The 21,732-nt window shown below is 47.2% G+C and overlaps 1 long non-coding RNA gene across 1 annotated transcript in view; it reads right to left on the bottom strand.

The window, feature by feature from the left end:
• The window catches only part of LOC134927306 (uncharacterized), a 55,224-nt gene that overhangs the window by 20,821 nt on the left and 12,671 nt on the right, over positions 1-21,732 (bottom strand). The window contains exon 2 of the long non-coding RNA XR_010177612.1: positions 21,359-21,523. This is a non-coding gene — a long non-coding RNA (uncharacterized LOC134927306). The remainder of the gene's footprint in view (positions 1-21,358; positions 21,524-21,732) is intronic.

Genomic DNA, 21,732 nt, shown 5'->3' with positions numbered 1-21,732 from the left:
CCCTTGGAGGACAGAGCATCTCTGGAGGCAGGGCCGGTGCTAGAGTGTTCGGCGCCTCCTTGCAAACTATAAATTTGCGCCCTCTCCCCCATTTTTGATAAAAAGGATAGCGTGCGGCATAGGCGCGAGCCACATAAAAGGGGTGTGGTCTCCCAAGGAAGGGGCATGGCCACACAATAGTACCTCCAAGTCAAATTACGCCACACAGTAACACACTCTAATTCACATTATACCGTACATAGGGGGTCATTCCGAGTTGAAAGGACGTAGCAACTTTTTGCTGCTCGTGCGATCAACTAGACGCCGCCTATGGGGGACTGTATTTTAGCATAGCAGGGCTGCGATCGCTTGTGCAACCCTGCTATGCTAAAAAAGTTTTGTGTAAAACAAGACTAACCCTGCAGTTACTTACCCTGTGCGATGGATCCAGCGATGAAGGTCCCGGAATTGACGTCAGACATCTGCCCTCCAAACGACTCGACACACCAGCGTTCGGATCTCCACGGCCGGAAAACGGGGAGTTGATGCCCCGGAATGCCTTCCTCCTGTTAATCTTCTTGCGGGTGCCGCTGCGACTGCTCTCTTCGTACGCGGCATCGCATGCGCAGTTCCGTCCCGTTCACACCGCTGCGATGAACTGCAGCGTGCGAATGGGTCGGAATGACCCCTATAGTGCCCCTGATTCATATTACACCATAAAGTAGTAACCGTTATTCACGTTATGACACACAATTGTGCCCCTTAGATATAATGCACATAGTATTACTCATTATACTCATTATGTCCACAATAGTAGTGCCCCTTATACACATTACAGTATGTCTACAGTACACACACACACACACACACACACACACACACACACACACACACACACACACACTGAGTATATCTACAAACCCCCTTCCTGCATCCTAACCCTAATTCTCCCTTCTCCGCAGCATAACCATAACCCTCCCCGGTGGTACCTAAGCCGCCCTTTCCACAGCCTAAACCAGGGTTGGGAGCCATAACCCCCTCTCTGCAGCCTAACCCAAACCCTTCTTCCCTCGCAGCCTAACCCTACCCCACCTCCCCCCCCCCGCAGCCTAACCCTAACCTGCCACCCCCCGCGCAGCATAATCCTAACCTTCAACCTTCCCCCACAGCCTAACTCTAACCCTCCCTGGCGTTGCGTAAACCTAATCCTCCCACCCTCACAGCCTAACACCATCCCACTCCCGCAGCCTAACCTTAACCCTCACCATGGGTGCCTAGCCATAACCAGCCTCTCTGCATCCTAACTCTCCCCCAGCAGCCTAACCCTAACCCTCTCCCCACAGCCTAAACTTAACACACAACAACCCCCCTGTTCCCCCCCACCCCCCGTGCCAGAGCTCGATCGGGATCCTGGCGCCTGCATTTCGATCCATGTTGTGATTCTGGCGTCGGCATTCTGACTACCGAAATGCAGAACGCCGGTATCCTGAATGTATCCCCTCCAATGTATAGTACAGTCCACATGCACCAATATATTGTATAGCACAGATTCAAACCCCCCCCCCCGCCCCAGCATTTCTCTTGTTACAGTACTTACCTGCTCTCTACTTCTGTCTTCTCTCTGTGCTGCTTCTCACAGGCTGGTCTCTTGCTTGCTGGCTCTGGCTGCTGCTCTTCTGGGTATGAGACTTCCTCTTGCTGTCTCACAACCCTGTGAGGAGGGGGACTCAGGCTGGGACCGTTGAGTCTGTCTGTCAGTGTCACATTCGGGCTGGGTGCACCCTCACTTCCCCACGTGATCGCGGCCCACATAGCCCCGACCCTTGCAGAAATGGGCGTGGCTTTAAAGCAGCGGTGGCAATCTGTGGATTACCTGGCTCCAGAACGAACCCTCTGTTCTTGATAGAACCTGTGCGGCTGTAAGTTTGGAGAGGGAGGGTAGGGGGGGGGGGGGGGTGTAGTGCTTTTGGCTGCAACATCCAGCTTAGTGGGAGAGGGGGAGTTGCTCTATCAGCGCTGGTTGCAAGCTCCAACTCCTCCCTCCCTTAACTTGTAAGGGCACAGCAGCACTTCTCAGCTCTGCAGGCTCAGCCTAACTTGGAGAGCCGATGCAGGCAACACATATCCCTTTTAAGCGACTGTACAGTAGTCTTCAGAGCGCTTCCTGCATGGTAGTACACTCAGCGCTCAGCACAGGGATGCAGAGCAGAAAGAGCGCCTCTCCTGCCTGGCGCCTACCTGCTTTGCATCCCTTTGCTGAGCGGGTTGCGCCGAGCCTGCCTGGAGGACATAGCAGCACTTGGATGGACGGACAGAGCACCCTTGGATGGACAGAGCACCCCTGGAGGACAGAGCCACCCCTTGATGGACAGCACAGCACCTCTGGATGGACAATACAGCATCCCTTCACGTACACAGCAAAAGGATGGACACAGCATGTCTGCACTATACAAGTTCCACAGCCAGAGTGAAAATGGAGCAATCACCAGGAACCTTTATAGAATCAAAGGGGGAGATTCAAATGTTTGAAAAGTCAGTTGGGTGTCTGTTTTTTCCTATCTTATAGACAGGAAAAAACAGACACCCAACTGGCTTTTCAAACATTTGAATTCCACCCAAAAACTAAGTAGAATACGACAGTGGGAGGTTGAGCCTGAGCTGGCTCGGATCGTGAAGTTTGGGTGGGTCCAGCTCCCGGAGAACTGGAACTGCTCATCTCTAGTAAAAAGCAGACTATGGGCCAAATGTAATAGAGTGAGAGATTCAGAAAGTGAGAGATTTGGTTAGGTTTTTCAGTTTTTTTTTTAAAGTGGCAATCATTTACACTGAAAAACCAGGTTGATCTTACTGTGAAAAATGATTGCCACTTTAAAAAAAAACGGCAAAACCTTACCAAATCTTACCAGTTTCACTTTCTGAAACTCTCACTCTATTACATTTGGCCCTATATGTATTTTCTGGGGCACACTTTAAGTAAATTGTTAACATTTAACTTTTATTATTATACACATAGAAAGGCAAAACATAAATAAATACATTAATTAATAAATAGAGTAAAATATATCTCACTAATATATATATATATATATATATATATAAAAAAAAAATATATATATATATATATACACAGTGGGGCAAAAAAGTATTTGGACAGCCACCGATTGTGCAAGTTGACCCACTTAAAAAGATGAGAGAGGTCTGTAATTTCCATCATAGGTATACTTCAACTGTGAGAGTCAGAATCTAAAAAAAAACACCTAGGAAATAAAATTGTATGATTTTTAAACAATTTATTTGTATATTCTTGCAGAAAATAAATATTTGGACAATCAAAAAGTTTAACTCAATACTTTGTAATATAACCTTGGTTGGCAATTACAGGTCTTGACCAGGTTTGCACACACTGTAGCAGGTATTTTGGCCCACTCTTCCATGCAGATCTTCTCTAGATGTGTCATGTTTTGTGGCTGTCGCCGGGCAACACGAACTTTCAACTTCCTCCACATATTTTCTATTGGGTTGAGGTCTGGAGACTGGCTAGGCCACTCCAGGACCTTGAAATGCTTCTTACAGAACCACTCCTTAGTTGCCTGGGCGGGGTGTTTTGGGTAATTGTCATGCTGGAAGACCCAGCCACGTTCCATCTTCAATGCTCTTACTGAGGGAAGGAGGTTTTTGCCCAAAATCTCACGATACATTCATCCTCTTCTTAATACAGATCAGTCGTCCTGTCCCCTTTGCAGAAAAGCAGCCCCAAAGCATGATGTTTCCATCCCCATGCTTCACAGTGGGTATGGTGTTCTTGGGATGCCATTCATCATTCTTCTCTCTCCAAACAAGGCGAGTGGAGTTTATACCAAAAAGTTAAATTTTGCTCTCATCTGACCACATTACATTCTCCCAATCCTCCTCTGGATCATGCAGATGGTCACTGGTTTAGACGGGCCTGGACATGTGCTGGCTTAAGCAGGGGGACCTTTCGGGCGCTGCAGGATTTCAATCCATGACGACGTAGTGTAATACTAATGGTAACCTTTGTGACTGTGGTCCCAGCACTCTTGAGGTCATTGACCAGGTCCCCCTGTGTAGTTCTGGGCTGATTCCTCACTGTTCTCAAGATCATTGATACCCCACGAGGTGAGATCTTGCATGGAGCCCCAGGTCGAGGGAGATTGTCAGTGATCTTGTATTTCTTCCATTTTTTAATAATTGCGCCAACAGTTGATCTCTTCTCACCAAGCTGCTTGCCTATTGTAGAGTAGCTCATCCCAGCCTTGTGCAGCTCTACAATTTTGTCCCTGGGGTCCTTAGACAGCTCTCTAGTCTTGGCCATGGTGGAGAGGTAGCAGTCTGACTGTTTGAGGGTGTGGACTGGTGTCTTTATTACAGATAACCAGTTCAAACAGGTGCCATTAATACAGGTAACGAGTGGAGGATAGAAGAGCTTCTTAAAGAAGAAGTAACAGGTCTGTGAGAGACAGAAATCTTGTTGCTTGGTAGGTGTCCAAATATTTATTTTTCACAAGAATATACAAGTTAATTGTTTAAAAATCATACAATGTGATTTCCTGTTTTTTCTCTCCCAGATTCTATCTCTCACAGTTGAAGTGTACCTATGATGGTAATTATAGACCTCTCTCATCTTTTTAAGTGGGTCAACTTGCACAATCGGTGGCTGTCCAAATACTTTTTTGCCCCACTATATATATATATATATATATATATATATATTTCAAGGTATGGCAATTGTTCAATAATTGCTTAAGTATACCCATTTAAGACTGCTTTACCCTTTCAGACAGGCTGCTTTGCGGTCTGAAAGGGTCCAGTTGAAATAATCCGGGATGATCAACCTGGTATTTCAATCCTGGTAGCGACCAGGGTTGAATACGGCTTCAACCCGGGTCACTGTGCAGTGTGTGAGGGGGAAAGCCGACGTGACCGGGTACCTGTTCACTGTATAGGATGAGGCAGAATTTGGAGATCATCTGATCACCAAACTCTGCCTCTGCACGTGTCACCGCTGACGTCACCAACCTGGCAATATGCTGGGCTGGGGACACCTTCTGAATGGGGTCTCAAGCGAGTTGCACCCGGGTAGCACCCATGTATGATGCTCTACATCAATTAGCAAGTCAGAGCTCTTTGAGAATACAGCATAGCAGAGGTTATGTGATATATGCAATATTGGAGTGGATGCACACATTGTGATGCTTTCAACTGAAAGAAGGTTGAGATTGCGCTTTGTTTGTATTAGAATGAATGAGTGATTGTGCAGGAGGTCCAATGTGCTGTACTAAAACACAGTTCAAAGATTTGTGGTGATGGGAGATGAACAGCCTGGGGTTTTCCCTTAATATTGACATAATTTAATTCAATTGATTTAATTCAATAAGGAAAATCTATTATAGTTTTATCATTCTCACATCCTACTTTCCCTGCTATATGGCAAACTCTTTATTTGATGATTGATATATGACCATAGGGAAAAGCTATTATAATTCGCCATTGCTATGCTCACTAATTGAGCAATTATTGAGCAATAATCACACATTGAGACAGAAATAAACGAATGAGATATATTTTACTCACACAGGTTTATTTTTCTATTTTTTAATATTTTGCCCTTTTAAGTGTATAGTAACAAAAGTTACATTTTAACAATTTTACTAAAAGTGTGCCCTGGAAACGACATACAGTATACGGCTAAGGGTGCGTACACACTATGCAATATCGCATATGGGGGGAGATTCCGAGTTGTTCGCTCGCTAGCTGCTTTTAGCAGCATTGCACACGCTAAGCCGCCGCCTACTGGGAGTGTATCTTAGCATAGCAGAATTGCTAACGAAAGCTTCGCTAATTTTCTCGTAACGATTACCCCGCAGTTTCTGAGTAGCTCCAGACTTACTCAGCCATTGCGACCAGCTCAGTCCTTTTCGTTCCTGGTTTGACGTCACAAACACACCCAGCGTTCGCCCAGCCGCTCCCCCGTTTCTCCAGCTACTCATGCGCTTTGCAACTCGAACGCCGGCGTTTTTCCGCACACTCCCATAAAACGGCCAGTTTCCGCCCAGAAACACCCACTTCCTGTCAATCACACTACGATCAGCACAGTGATGAAAAAGCTTTGTTATGCCGTGAGTAAAATACCTAACTTTTGTGTAAAATAACTAAGCGCATGCGCTCTGCGAACCTTGCGCATGCGCAGTAAGCGACTAATCGCAGTATAGCGAAAATCGGCAACGAGCGAACAACTCGGAATTACCCCCATGATCCGGTTGATATCAATATTGTGTTTTATGTGCGCTCCCACAAGTTGTATGCTGCATCGCACGTCGGACCTGCATGCAGGTTTATTTACTAACCATAGATTTTATTTACTAACCATACAGTATATTAGTGTTGACACACAATTACATCAACAGAGCAATCATATCTGTATATGTGGACAGCTTCATTATCTCCTTTGTTCCCACATTAAGTAGAGATGAGCGGGTTCGGTTTCTCTGAATCCGAACCCGCACGAACTTCATGTTTTTTTCACGGGTCCGAGCAGACTCGGATCCTCCCGCCTTGCTCGGTTAACCCGAGCGCGCCCGAACGTCATCATGACGCTGTCGGATTCTCGCGAGACTCGGATTCTATATAAGGAGCCGCGCGTCGCCGCCATTTTCACACGTGCATTGAGATTGATAGGGAGAGGACGTGGCTGGCGTCCTCTCCATTTAGATTAGGGTTGAGAGAGAGAGAGATTGACCTGAGGCTGTGATACTGTAGAAGAGAGTGCAGAGTTTAGTGACTGACGACCACAGTGACCACCAGACAGTGCAGTTGTTTGTTTTATTTAATATATCCGTTCTCTGCCTGAAAAAAACGATACACACAGTGACTCAGTCACATACCATATCTGTGTGCACTGCTCAGCCCAGTGTGCTGCATCAATGTATATATATATCTGACTGTGCTCAGCTCACACAGCTTATAATTGTGGGGGAGACTGGGGAGCACTGCAGTGCCAGTTATAGGTTATAGCAGGAGCCAGGAGTACATAATATTATATTAAAATTAAACAGTGCACACTTTTGCTGCAGGAGTGCCACTGCCAGTGTGACTAGTGACCAGTGACCTGACCACCAGTATATATAATATTAGTAGTATACTATCTCTTTATCAACCAGTCTATATTAGCAGCAGACACAGTACAGTGCGGTAGTTCACGGCTGTGGCTACCTCTGTGTCGGCACTCGGCAGCCCGTCCATAATTGTATATACCACCTAACCGTGGTTTTTTTTTCTTTCTTTATAGTCATACTAGTTACGAGTATACTATCTCTTTATCAACCAGTCTATATTAGCAGCAGACACAGTACAGTGCGGTAGTTCACGGCTGTGGCTACCTCTGTGTCGGCACTCGGCAGCCCGTCCATAATTGTATATACCACCTAACCGTGGTTTTTCTTTCTTTCTTTATACATACATACTAGTTACGAGTATACTATCTCTTTATCAACCAGTCTATATTAGCAGCAGACACAGTACAGTGCGGTAGTTCACGGCTGTGGCTACCTCTGTGTCGGCACTCGGCAGCCCGTCCATAATTGTATATACCACCTAACCGTGGTTTTTTTTTCTTTCTTTATACATACATACTAGTTACGAGTATACTATCTCTTTATCAACCAGTCTATATTAGCAGCAGACACAGTACAGTGCGGTAGTTCACGGCTGTGGCTACCTCTGTGTCGGCACTCGGCAGCCCGTCCATAATTGTATATACCACCTAACCGTGGTTTTTCTTTCTTTCTTTATACATACATACTAGTTACGAGTATACTATCTCTTTATCAACCAGTCTATATATTAGCAGCAGACACAGTACAGTGCGGTAGTTCACGGCTGTGGCTACCTCTGTGTCGGCACTCGGCAGCCCGTCCATAATTGTATATACCACCTAACCGTGGTTTTTTTTTCTTTCTTTATACATACATACTAGTTACGAGTATACTATCTCTTTATCAACCAGTCTATATTAGCAGCAGACACAGTACAGTGCGGTAGTTCACGGCTGTGGCTACCTCTGTGTCGGCACTCGGCAGCCCGTCCATAATTGTATATACCACCTAACCGTGGTTTTTTTTTCTTTCTTTATACATACATACTAGTTACGAGTATACTATCTCTTTATCAACCAGTCTATATATTAGCAGCAGACACAGTACAGTGCGGTAGTTCACGGCTGTGGCTACCTCTGTGTCGGCACTCGGCAGCCCGTCCATAATTGTATATACCACCTAACCGTGGTTTTTTTTTCTTTCTTTATACATACATACTAGTTACGAGTATACTATCTCTTTATCAACCAGTCTATATATTAGCAGCAGACACAGTACAGTGCGGTAGTTCACGGCTGTGGCTACCTCTGTGTCGGCACTCGGCAGCCCGTCCATAATTGTATATACCACCTAACCGTGGTTTTTTTTTCTTTCTTTATACATACATACTAGTTACGAGTATACTATCTCTTTATCAACCAGTCTATATTAGCAGCAGACACAGTACAGTGCGGTAGTTCACGGCTGTGGCTACCTCTGTGTCGGCACTCGGCAGCCCGTCCATAATTGTATATACCACCTAACCGTGGTTTTTTTTTCTTTCTTTATACATACATACTAGTTACGAGTATACTATCTCTTTATCAACCAGTCTATATATTAGCAGCAGACACAGTACAGTGCGGTAGTTCACGGCTGTGGCTACCTCTGTGTCGGCACTCGGCAGCCCGTCCATAATTGTATATACCACCTAACCGTGGTTTTTCTTTCTTTCTTTATACATACATACTAGTTACGAGTATACTATCTCTTTATCAACCAGTCTATATTAGCAGCAGACACAGTACAGTACGGTAGTTCACGGCTGTGGCTACCTCTGTGTCTGCACTCGGCAGGCAGTCCATAATTGTATACTAGTATCCATCTCCATTGTTTACCTGAGGTGCCTTTTAGTTGTGCCTATTAAAATATGGAGAACAAAAATGTTGAGGTTCCAAAATTAGGGAAAGATCAAGATCCACTTCCACCTCGTGCTGAAGCTGCTGCCACTAGTCATGGCCGAGACGATGAAATGCCAGCAACGTCGTCTGCCAAGGCCGATGCCCAATGTCATAGTACAGAGCATGTCAAATCCAAAACACCAAATATCAGAAAAAAAAGGACTCCAAAACCTAAAATAAAATTGTCGGAGGAGAAGCGTAAACTTGCCAATATGCCATTTACGACACGGAGTGGCAAGGAACGGCTGAGGCCCTGGCCTATGTTCATGGCTAGTGGTTCAGCTTCACATGAGGATGGAAGCACTCAGCCTCTCGCTAGAAAAATGAAAAGACTCAAGCTGGCAAAAGCAGCACAGCAAAGAACTGTGCATTCTTCGAAATCCCAAATCCACAAGGAGAGTCCAATTGTGTCAGTTGCGATGCCTGACCTTCCCAACACTGGACGTGAAGAGCATGCGCCTTCCACCATTTGCACGCCCCCTGCAAGTGCTGGAAGGAGCACCCGCAGTCCAGTTCCTGATAGTCAGATTGAAGATGTCAGTGTTGAAGTACACCAGGATGAGGAGGATATGGGTGTTGCTGGCGCTGGGGAGGAAATTGACCAGGAGGATTCTGATGGTGAGGTGGTTTGTTTAAGTCAGGCACCCGGGGAGACACCTGTTGTCCGTGGGAGGAATATGGCCGTTGACATGCCAGGTGAAAATACCAAAAAAATCAGCTCTTCGGTGTGGAGGTATTTCACCAGAAATGCGGACAACAGGTGTCAAGCCGTGTGTTCCCTTTGTCAAGCTGTAATAAGTAGGGGTAAGGACGTTAACCACCTCGGAACATCCTCCCTTATACGTCACCTGCAGCGCATTCATAATAAGTCAGTGACAAGTTCAAAAACTTTGGGTGACAGCGGAAGCAGTCCACTGACCAGTAAATCCCTTCCTCTTGTAACCAAGCTCACGCAAACCACCCCACCAACTCCCTCAGTGTCAATTTCCTCCTTCCCCAGGAATGCCAATAGTCCTGCAGGCCATGTCACTGGCAATTCTGACGAGTCCTCTCCTGCCTGGGATTCCTCCGATGCATCCTTGCGTGTAACGCCTACTGCTGCTGGCGCTGCTGTTGTTGCCGCTGGGAGTCGATGGTCATCCCAGAGGGGAAGTCGTAAGCCCACTTGTACTACTTCCAGTAAGCAATTGACTGTTCAACAGTCCTTTGCGAGGAAGATGAAATATCACAGCAGTCATCCTACTGCAAAGCGGATAACTGAGGCCTTGACAACTATGTTGGTGTTAGACGTGCGTCCGGTATCCGCCGTTAGTTCACAGGGAACTAGACAATTTATTGAGGCAGTGTGCCCCCGTTACCAAATACCATCTAGGTTCCACTTCTCTAGGCAGGCGATACCGAGAATGTACACGGACGTCAGAAAAAGACTCACCAGTGTCCTAAAAAATGCAGTTGTACCCAATGTCCACTTAACCACGGACATGTGGACAAGTGGAGCAGGGCAGGGTCAGGACTATATGACTGTGACAGCCCACTGGGTAGATGTATGGACTCCCGCCGCAAGAACAGCAGCGGCGGCACCAGTAGCAGCATCTCGCAAACGCCAACTCTTTCCTAGGCAGGCTACGCTTTGTATCACCGCTTTCCAGAATACGCACACAGCTGAAAACCTCTTACGGCAACTGAGGAAGATCATCGCGGAATGGCTTACCCCAATTGGACTCTCCTGTGGATTTGTGGCATCGGACAACGCCAGCAATATTGTGTGTGCATTAAATATGGGCAAATTCCAGCACGTCCCATGTTTTGCACATACCTTGAATTTGGTGGTGCAGAATTTTTTAAAAAACGATAGGGGCGTGCAAGAGATGCTGTCGGTGGCCAGAAGAATTGCGGGACACTTTCGGCGTACAGGCACCACGTACAGAAGACTGGAGCACCACCAAAAACTACTGAACCTGCCCTGCCATCATCTGAAGCAAGAAGTGGTAACGAGGTGGAATTCAACCCTCTATATGCTTCAGAGGTTGGAGGAGCAGCAAAAGGCCATTCAAGCCTATACAATTGAGCACGATATAGTAGGTGGAATGCACCTGTCTCAAGCGCAGTGGAGAATGATTTCAACGTTGTGCAAGGTTCTGATGCCCTTTGAACTTGCCACACGTGAAGTCAGTTCAGACACTGCCAGCCTGAGTCAGGTCATTCCCCTCATCAGGCTTTTGCAGAAGAAGCTGGAGACATTGAAGGAGGAGCTAACACGGAGCGATTCCGCTAGGCATGTGGGACTTGTGGATGGAGCCCTTAATTCGCTTAACAAGGATTCACGGGTGGTCAATCTGTTGAAATCAGAGCACTACATTTTGGCCACCGTGCTCGATCCTAGATTTAAAGCCTACCTTGGATCTCTCTTTCCGGCAGACACAAGTCTGCTGGGGTTGAAAGACCTGCTGGTGACAAAATTGTCAAGTCAAGCGGAACGCGACCTGTCAACATCTCCTCCTTCACATTCTCCCGCAACTGGGGGTGCGAGGAAAAGGCTCAGAATTCCGAGCCCACCCGCTGGCGGTGATGCAGGGCAGTCTGGAGCGACTGCTGATGCTGACATCTGGTCCGGACTGAAGGACCTGACAACGATTACGGACATGTCGTCTACTGTCACTGCATATGATTCTCTCAACATTGATAGAATGGTGGAGGATTATATGAGTGACCGCATCCAAGTAGGCACGTCACACAGTCCGTACTTATACTGGCAGGAAAAAGAGGCAATTTGGAGGCCCTTGCACAAACTGGCTTTATTCTACCTAAGTTGCCCTCCCACAAGTGTGTACTCCGAAAGAGTGTTTAGTGCCGCCGCTCACCTTGTCAGCAATCGGCGTACGAGGTTACATCCAGAAAATGTGGAGAAGATGATGTTCATTAAAATGAATTATAATCAATTCCTCCGCGGAGACATTGACCAGCAGCAATTGCCTCCACAAAGTACACAGGGAGCTGAGATGGTGGATTCCAGTGGGGACGAATTGATAATCTGTGAGGAGGGGGATGTACACGGTGATATATCGGAGGGTGATGATGAGGTGGACATCTTGCCTCTGTAGAGCCAGTTTGTGCAAGGAGAGATTAATTGCTTCTTTTTGGGGGGGTCCAAACCAACCCGTCATATCAGTCACAGTCGTGTGGCAGACCCTGTCACTGAAATGATGGGTTGGTTAAAGTGTGCATGTCCTGTTTTGTTTATACAACATAAGGGTGGGTGGGAGGGCCCAAGGACAATTCCATCTTGCACCTCTTTTTTCTTTTCTTTTTCTTTGCATCATGTGCTGATTGGGGAGGGTTTTTTGGAAGGGACATCCTGCGTGACACTGCAGTGCCACTCCTAAATGGGCCCGGTGTTTGTGTCGGCCACTAGGGTCGCTAATCTTACTCACACAGTCAGCTACCTCATTGCGCCTCTTTTTTTCTTTGCGTCATGTGCTGTTTGGGGAGGGTTTTTTAGAAGGGACATCCTGCGTGACACTGCAGTGCCACTCCTAGATGGGCCCGGTGTTTGTGTCGGCCACTAGGGTCGCTAATCTTACTCACACAGCTACCTCATTGCGCCTCTTTTTTTCTTTGCATCATGTGCTGTTTGGGGAGGGTTTTTTGGAAGGGACATCCTGCGTGACACTGCAGTGCCACTCCTAGATGGGCCCGGTGTTTGTGTCGGCCACTAGGGTCGCTAATCTTACTCACACAGTCAGCTACCTCATTGCGCCTCTTTTTTTCTTTGCGTCATGTGCTGTTTGGGGAGGGTTTTTTGGAAGGGACATCCTGCGTGACACTGCAGTGCCACTCCTAGATGGGCCCGGTGTTTGTGTCGGCCACTAGGGTCGCTAATCTTACTCACACAGCTACCTCATTGCGCCTCTTTTTTTCTTTGCGTCATGTGCTGTTTGGGGAGGGTTTTTTGGAAGGGACATCCTGCGTGACACTGCAGTGCCACTCCTAGATGGGCCCGGTGTTTGTGTCGGCCACTAGGGTCGCTTATCTTACTCACACAGCGACCTCGGTGCAAATTTTAGGACTAAAAATAATATTGTGAGGTGTGAGGTATTCAGAATAGACTGAAAATGAGTGTAAATTATGGTTTTTGAGGTTAATAATACTTTGGGATCAAAATGACCCCCAAATTCTATGATTTAAGCTGTTTTTTAGTGTTTTTTGAAAAAAACACCCGAATCCAAAACACTCCCGAATCCGACAAAAAAAATTCGGTGAGGTTTTGCCAAAACGCGTTCGAACCCAAAACACGGCCGCGGAACCGAACCCAAAACCCAAACACAAAACCCGAAAAATTTCAGGCGCTCATCTCTAACATTAAGTCTTTCTCACAATCATACTGCTTCCACCTGTAATCTCTATAATGAGACCTTTTCTCACCATGGCATACCTCTCAACTACCCACATTCAGTGGAGCAGTCCCATTTTTCTGGAACTGTCCCGCTGTCCCACACACAGGCCGCAGAGACCCACTGTGGGGGGGAGTTAGGGGGGAGGCCACACACAGGATAAGTAGTGGCATGCACACACAGAGACGTAAATGGGGGTGCTGCAAGGTTCTACCCCTTTCATCAAGTCTTTGTCCCCTTTTCGGATGTGCACGCAGTTTCCTGCCTCTGTAGGGAACACTGTTGGGAGGTATGTCATGAATGTTACCAAAACTCTCCTTGATGCCCTTGTCATTTTCCACCTGGACTATTGCAACCTCCTTCAATTTATCCTTAATGCTTCCACCTATCTCCTTTACCTCTCCAGCCACTGTACTTCTACCTCACTAACTCTACACATTGCTTTAATCGCTCTCCATCCAGAATAGTTTAATCTAATCATCCACAGATATAAAGCCCTCAGTTGCACCACTAACTCCTACATTTTCAACCTCTTTTCTGTCCACACTCCATCTTGCCCTCTCCACTGCTTCACTGACTCAACGTTGCTTTCGTTACCTTCTCTAAAATTTGCATCTGGAACTTACTCTCATTATTAAACTCTTTGCCAGCATCCATACCTTCATGAGTCATTAAGATTCACCTCTTTATAAAAGCATATCAACCCTCATTTTAACATCACCCCATTTTCTCATTCACTCATCCTAGCATTTGTCCTGCCACCAGTGAACCCCAGTTCCTTTTTTACCAACCAACAACTGTGATGCTTTCTGTCTGCAATCTTGTTGGGTACAGGTTCATTTACTTCCTACTCCCCCTTTCCCCACACTTATCACTGCTTGTTTTTACTAGAAATAGTGAGTCCCAATGCACTAATCAGGAGGATTACATACGTAATCCCGCCGGGCGGGATGCCGACCGTCAGTATCCCGACAGCAGCATCCCGCCCGGCAGTGGGGCGAGCAGTGCGAGTCCCTTGAGGGCTCGCTGCGCTCACTACAGGTTCTTATCCCACTCTATGGACACCCACAAGTGGAAATAGCCCCTGTGTGCCGGTATTCCGGCTGGCGGAATTACCGGCTGGTGGGATTACGGCGTAGGCATCCCGGTCACCGGGATCTCAACAGCCGCCAAATTGAAGGGATCCCATTGTGGAGATGTGTTCCAGCAGCCTCACTGCAGCAGATGGCGCTGGGATCAGGTGTTAGATGCCAGCACTGGAGATAAAACCATGGCGATTGTCTGGCACCGGGACCACCTATAGGCTCCCAGTGCTGGTCTGGTGTTGGTTTAAACTTGGACTGGTAGCCAATAGAATGTGGTGGAGGCAGACTTTTGAATATGGCGGCACCCACCAGCCAATCACGGCTCATGGATTGGCAACCAATAGGAAAAGGCACCCTCTCACAGCACCTTATATTTAATGCTGCCAGTCAGAACACACAGTCCATCTGCAGAGAGGGAGCAATGAACAGCTCCTGAAGAGAGGGAGAGTTCCAGCAGTTATGGAAAATGCCAGAAGCCAATGAGATCAACTCAGAAGATCGCAGGAACAGACTTGGAAGATCTGATGGTGGCTGAGCTTGGAAGCAGCGTCAGTCAGCAGCAGAAGATGACGGAGGGCCAGAGAGTGCTGCTAGTGGTGGGATGCAGAAGAACTAATGAAGCTCCCTATTGCAGCCTCTTCCAACAGACTAGGAAGGTACTCAGTGAGGCCCTGTGTCAATAACTCCAACCTAGACTACCAGAATCAGGCACTAGGCCTCTGGGCATAGTCAGGCTTTAGGCCTGTTGGCATAATATGCAAGCACTAGGCCCATGGTCATAAGTCAGGCCTGTGGGGAATTAGGCCCTGAGGTTCTTAAGTCTGCACCCCTTTCTCATCCAGGTGATTAGTGATCTGGGCACTAGACTCAGGTCACTTGGTGCTATTAATAGGCATGCTTTAAAACCTGATCCCCATAATTAGAGTGACTCTGGGCACTAGCCTCAGGTACAATGGGGGTCATTTCGAGTTGATCGTTAGCTGCCGTTGTTCTCTGCGTAGCGATCAGTGAAAAAAATGGCTAATCTGCGCATGCGTATGCTCCGCAATGCGCACGTGCATCGTACGGGTACAAAGTCCATTGTGGTTTTGCACTGGTTCCAGCGACGATTCCAATCGCACAGCCGGCCGCAAGGAGATTGACAGAAAGTGGGCGTTTCTGGTTGTCAACTGACCGTTTTCAGGGAGTGCTTAGAAAAAAGCAGGCATGGCAGAAAAAATGCAGGCGTGGCTGGGCGTTCGCTGGGCGGGTGTATGACGTCAAAAGCCGTCCCTCCGTCCTTAGAATCAACGCACACAAAGAGTAACTACAGGGCCACTCTTGTTTTGCACAAAAAGATTTTGCAGGCACTCTGATGCACAAGCGTTCTCACTTCTGCAAAGCGAAATTACACTCCCCAGTGGGCGGCGACAATGGGTTTGCACGGCTGCTAAAACTGTTAGCGAGCGATCAACTCGGAATGACCCCCAATATCTCCAACTGGCCACAATTAGGCGTGCCAAAGGGCCTAAGCCTATGTCTGATAAAGTGGGTCTGGCCAGATGAATATTGTGTGTGGGATCCTTGGTGAGTGTGGGAAGCTCTTCAAAAGTAGAGGGCTGTCAGGCCCCCAATTAAAAAGTTGATTTCCTGCCACATTCCTTAGGTCCTTACTAGCTAGAAGAGGAGCTGGCCAGCTCTCCAGAGGCATTTCTATGTTATTCTTTTCTTGTCTGATATAACTGCTATTGCTGTATTGTTCCGTGGAGGGTTAACTGTATAGTAGTTTGTAGGTTGTGTTGCACTATACTTACTGTTCTCATACTGTACATTAGGTCAGTAAGTTGAGGGCCTTGTTTATTATACAGATGGAGCCACGCTAATTGTGGCTCAGTCTGTGCCGCAGCGAGCCCACCGAGGCGTTCCTATCGCAGGGTCTGGGACGTGCATGCGTGTGAGACGCTCACACGCCTCAATCAATGCAATGAGAGCATCTCTGTGAACTCCCGTAGTGTGACTAGGCGCCGGATTGCGCCAGGAGTGCATGTTTGCGATGGAGCCGCATTAGATGAGCGTGGCTCCATGTGTAGTTTTGTTAGTGAGGATAGAGTTGTGACCAGGGCTGCCATCAGAAATTGTGGGGCCCGGGACCGCCATAACAGGCAGGCTGCTCTCCCTCCCCTCCCCATCACCCCCTCCCGACTGAACAAGTGGAGAATGGGAACAACCTTAGAGTCTCTGAGGATTCCAAGGCTGGACATGAGTTTCATCAGGCTCCTCTGAGCTTGACCTGGGCTCCATCTGTTTCTTCATGATAGCTTGTCATGGTAGTGACAGAATCCCCCTTGCAATGCCAGTTCCAGTGGCAGAAAGGGGCTTCTCATCTCTTCTCCTTCAAGTGTGATGTGATGAGTTATCTCTCATTCCCCAGCAACAGCAGAGGAGAAGGAGAGTGGATCAGTTCCAGCCTGCAGTCAGCCTATCCCCTTACCTCTGCTACTTGCATTAGTGAGTCACCAGCACAGCAGCGTAGTATTTTAATGAGTGACTCCCACTATGATTGTCTGGAGAGTAATGAATAACCATAGTTATTCATATCATTCATATAACTAGTCATTCATATCACTCTCCAGCCAATGCCAGCCACTTGCACTGTCCTGTGTGACAGTGATTAATTAGCAATTAACTCGGCCGGCAGCTGGGCCCCCTCGGCTGTCTGGGCCCAGGACAAAAGTCCCCTCCTGATGGTGCTCTTGCTTGTAACCAATGCTATTTTTGTTGAAAAATAGGTTCAGGAACTCCCGTGTATGGGCAGTGGTGGGTGGAGCTCTAGGTAATGTGGGAGGAGCTACAGTGGGTGTGGGGGGGTCACCTTTGCAAGAATAAAGAATTTGCGGTGTGGCCTCGCTGTAAGGGATGTGGCTTTGCTGCAAGGGGCATGACCTTGCAGGAAAAGACTACCTTATACACCAGTTTTTGCAACCCATACACCCAGATATTGCCTACCACAGGAAAAATTAAATCCTGATTCATGCCCCTTACATTATTTGTCATTTTTCCTCCTTATAGTAATGCCCATTGCACATTATGCAATACACCGTAATGCCCATTACACATTATTCCACACACCGTAATTCCAATTATGCAATATACCACACACCATAATTCCCATTACGCCACACACCGTAATGCCCATTATGCATTATGCCACACAGTAATGCCCATTACACATTATGTCACACATTGTAATGTCTATTACACGTTATGCTACACACCATGACACCCATTATGCGGTATGCTACACACCGTAACGCCCATTACATATTATGCCACACAGAGGTATGGCCCTGACACCATATTATGCCCCACACACAATAATGGCCTTTACAAATTATGTCACAGAGTAAGCCTTCTAATTACTTTTACGTTACCTGCCTGTTGTCAGGGGTCTCATGCTCATTGCCAAGAATTTCATGCACGTTGTGAGGGGATTCATGTTCTGGGTTCCATGCTCGTTGCCAGGGGTCTCATGCTCATTGCCAGAGGTTTCATATGCGTTGCCAGGGGTCTCCTGTGCGCTGCCAAGGGTTTCATGTGCTTTGCCAGGGGTTTAATGCATGTTGTCAGAGGTCTCCTGTGCATTGCCAGGGGTTTCCGTCGCTTTGCCAGAGGTTTCATGAAAGTTGTCAGGGGTCTCCTGTCCGTTGCCAAGGGTTTCATGCACTTTGCGAGGGGTTTCATGCACGCTGACAGGGGTGAGGGTGGGTGCGGGCTGTGAGTAAGCATACCACTAGCCCCGCAGTGGATTGAGACATGCTGGGAGCTGCGGAAGCACTTCCATCCGTAGCAGTGTAAAAAATCTTCTTAAAATGCCCGCCACCAAGGAGATAGACGCTAGAGGTCAAATGCGGCCATTTTTAGTGGGTTTTTTACACTGCTACAGATGGAAGCACTTTAACATCCTCTGCGTGACTCATTCCACTGCGGGGTATGCGGGGGCTTGTGCTTTACTCACAGCCCACACGGCCCTCCCAAACTGTGCTGGCACGGCGGCCAGGATGTTCCGGAATGCCGTTCTAGGTGACGTAATTTTTCAGAATACCTTCAGGAATGGCGTTCCGGAGTGTTCCAGCTGAAACATAGCCCTGCTAGTAACACACCCAAGTTAGCATTACAGCGAGGCTGCTGTGTTTATTGTGCTGTGTTTATTGTAGGGATCTGTAAGGAAGTAAGCGGACAAAGTACAAGAGTAACATAGGTAAGGACAAACTATTTTTTACTTATCTCTTTTCTTTTTGTCTATCTTCCTTCTGGGCGGACAGTGTACCTTGCACTCCTGTACAAGGTCAGATCTTCACCTGATACATGAGTACCCGTAAGTTAAAATCAGGGTCTGAGGCCAAAAGATTCAGGGGGGATTTTCACTGAAAGTCCTTATTTTGCAAATTCTTGGATCATTAGGGCATGTCAGTCGTGTATTTGGAAGGACGGTACTCATCTTCTCCTTTCTCCTAGACCTCCTCCTTTGTGTCGGCTTCCCGTCTGCGTACCAGAACCGTCCGTTACCCAACGGCCTGAAGGTGAGAGGGTGCAAACCAGGTAGGCCAGCAACTACCCCTACACAACAGCATGCAACACCACATCACCACACCTGTCTCACACTGCTTTTCACTTCACCCATAGGCCACCCTACCTCTGCTATCATTGTTGTACTGATTGCTATCTTATTTTATTTGATATATCTATTCAGTGGCATCACAAGGGAAGTGCTGGGGGTGCGGCCCGAACCTGGGTGTCACCTGCCAAAGTGTGACACCAAAATGCAAGTTCCTGCTCAGTGACAGTGCCTTGCACCCTCCTGTGAAGCAAAGCCCATGTGTCGTGGTGCGCTCCTATGGCACACAGATGGACTCTATACCAGCGGCATAACTCCCACCCCCGCAGCCACTGTGGAGGCGCAGGGCTGCGGGGGCGCCGCCACTGATTGCTGCTGTTTGTGTGTGACTGTGAGTTCGGGAAGGAGCCGGAGGGCACAGCTCGCCTCTCTGGTGTCCCTCCTGGGTCTCCGGCGGTGGTGGTGGCATGTCTGTCAAACGAAGGGCCGGTTCGTGAGCCAATTTGAGCTCGCGGACCGGCAGCCAATCAGGAGCCACAGCTGCCGGTCCACGAGCACTGATTGGCTCACGAACCGGCGGTAATTCATTTGACAGACACACATTTAAAAGTGATTAGAAGCCTTACTGTAGGGCTTAATGTGTAATGGGCATTGCGGTGTGTGGCATAATGTATCACGGACATTGCGGTGTGTGGCATAATGTATCACGGACATTGCGGTGTGTGTCATAATGTGTCACAGACATTGAGGTGTGTGTCATAATGTGTCAGTGGTAATATGGTGTGTGGCATATTGTGTAATGGGCATTATTGTGTGTGGCATAATGTCTAAGGGCCATTGCAGTATGTGGCATAATGTATACTGGGCAAGGAGGGAAAATGACAAATAATGTAAGGGGCATGAATCAGGATTATTTTTTTTCCTGTGGTGGCCAACGTCTGGGCGTGCAGGTTACAAAACTGAGGTATAAGATAGTCTTTTCCTGCAATGTTACACCCCTTTAAGCAAAGTCACACCCATTTTGGCAAGGTCATGCCCCCTTTTTGAGGCGTGCGCAGATTCTTCCCTTTACTATTGCCAATTATGGGTGGGGGTGCACAAGAGAATGTTTTGGCTGTTGTGGCACCGGGTGTCACTTTGGTAAGCGACGCCTCTGCATCTCGTGGCACCATACAAATAAAAGATAATAGTGATAATGTTATGTTATGAAATCTTACATGGCTTGGGTTACAGCAAAATGTATTCCACATTTTTCTCTGCGTGTTGATGTGTGAACAAAGTAGAATATTCTACAAGAAATTGAGGGAATAGTAATCAATTCCGTTTTCTCTCTAGGCCACAAGTTTTACATTTTAAAACTTTTTGCTGAATATTATTTCAGTTACACAAAAGTACATTTTCTTTATATTATTCACATATATAGGGAGATGACTCAAGCCTTGGAGAGAGATACAGTGGGGATGTAGCAACCAATCAGCTTGTAAAGGGCCATACATACAAGATGACTTTTTTAAAAGATATGGACGAAACAGACAATTTTGGACGATATATCGTTCAAGTCGTCTAGTGTGTATGGCCACCCTGACGGCCGATGCTCGCACCCGCATGCAGCTCAATGTGAGCAATGTCACTTGCTTATCACGGCACGTGTGTACGGAGCCACAATGAGTGATGTGCACAATGTGACATTGCTCCTCCTCCCCGGCAGCGGCTCCATTCTAGCTAAGCCGCTGACGGGAGCCCCACAGCGTCTCTGTCATAAATTCTCCCACAGCCCCACCAATGAATTATCTCCCACCAATTATATTTCCACTGTACCACCAACTTAATAAAAAATTCATTATATTAGGTTCATAAATGTTATATATTATATCTCAAATTGGCAATGTTTCAGTGCCGTTTACTTGCGTGGCACATTTGTCAGGAGTGCTGCTTATCTGGATCCATTGTTAATTGTGTATGCGAGCACCAGGCGCTATTGAAGAGAGGGCCGGACATTCTGGTTTTTATTATTTATATGATATATATATAGATCACAAATCCAGCACTCCAACAATAGCACTGTAATAGGTACTTGCCAGGGTGCACTCTTATGGGCTAGCCAGCCCCATATATCTCCAGAAAGGTGGCACTCCTGGACTCCACTCTTCAAGTGAAAAGGTGCTTTATTAATGAAACGTTTCAGGGTTTTTACCCCCATCATCAGAACACACCAAATAATCAAACAGTGTCAAACAGTGAAAAAATATATACTTACAGCTCCCCTGAACAGCAGCCAAATGGCGTGCGCTCCCGATGACCGCGGCGCACTTCCGGTTTCGGGCGTGACGTCATCCTGGAAGTGACGCCCGCCGGGACACAATGCCAGTACTGCCCAGGTCTCCATGGTAACGTGTCAGCTTCATGCATGCACCAGAAGAACCTGTGAATTAATTCAAAACACTAAGAATATTTGAAAACACAACAATATAGCTCATAAGTGCATATTACAAACAGTGACTAATATAATAATAATGTGCAAAAAACAAATTAAATAACTGGGCTAACAGGGACTTGCTGCGATTATGTCTGAATTAGGCCCCGTGTTCACTCATCTCCCCTCTGACAGGACAGGTAAAGGTCAGGTCCAGC

Source organism: Pseudophryne corroboree, chromosome 1 (genome assembly GCF_028390025.1).
Source record: "Pseudophryne corroboree isolate aPseCor3 chromosome 1, aPseCor3.hap2, whole genome shotgun sequence".
NCBI classification, from domain to species: domain Eukaryota; kingdom Metazoa; phylum Chordata; class Amphibia; order Anura; family Myobatrachidae; genus Pseudophryne; species Pseudophryne corroboree.
The sequence above is the reverse complement of the archived record's forward strand: the minus strand, read 5'-3'. Positions and strand labels throughout refer to the sequence as shown.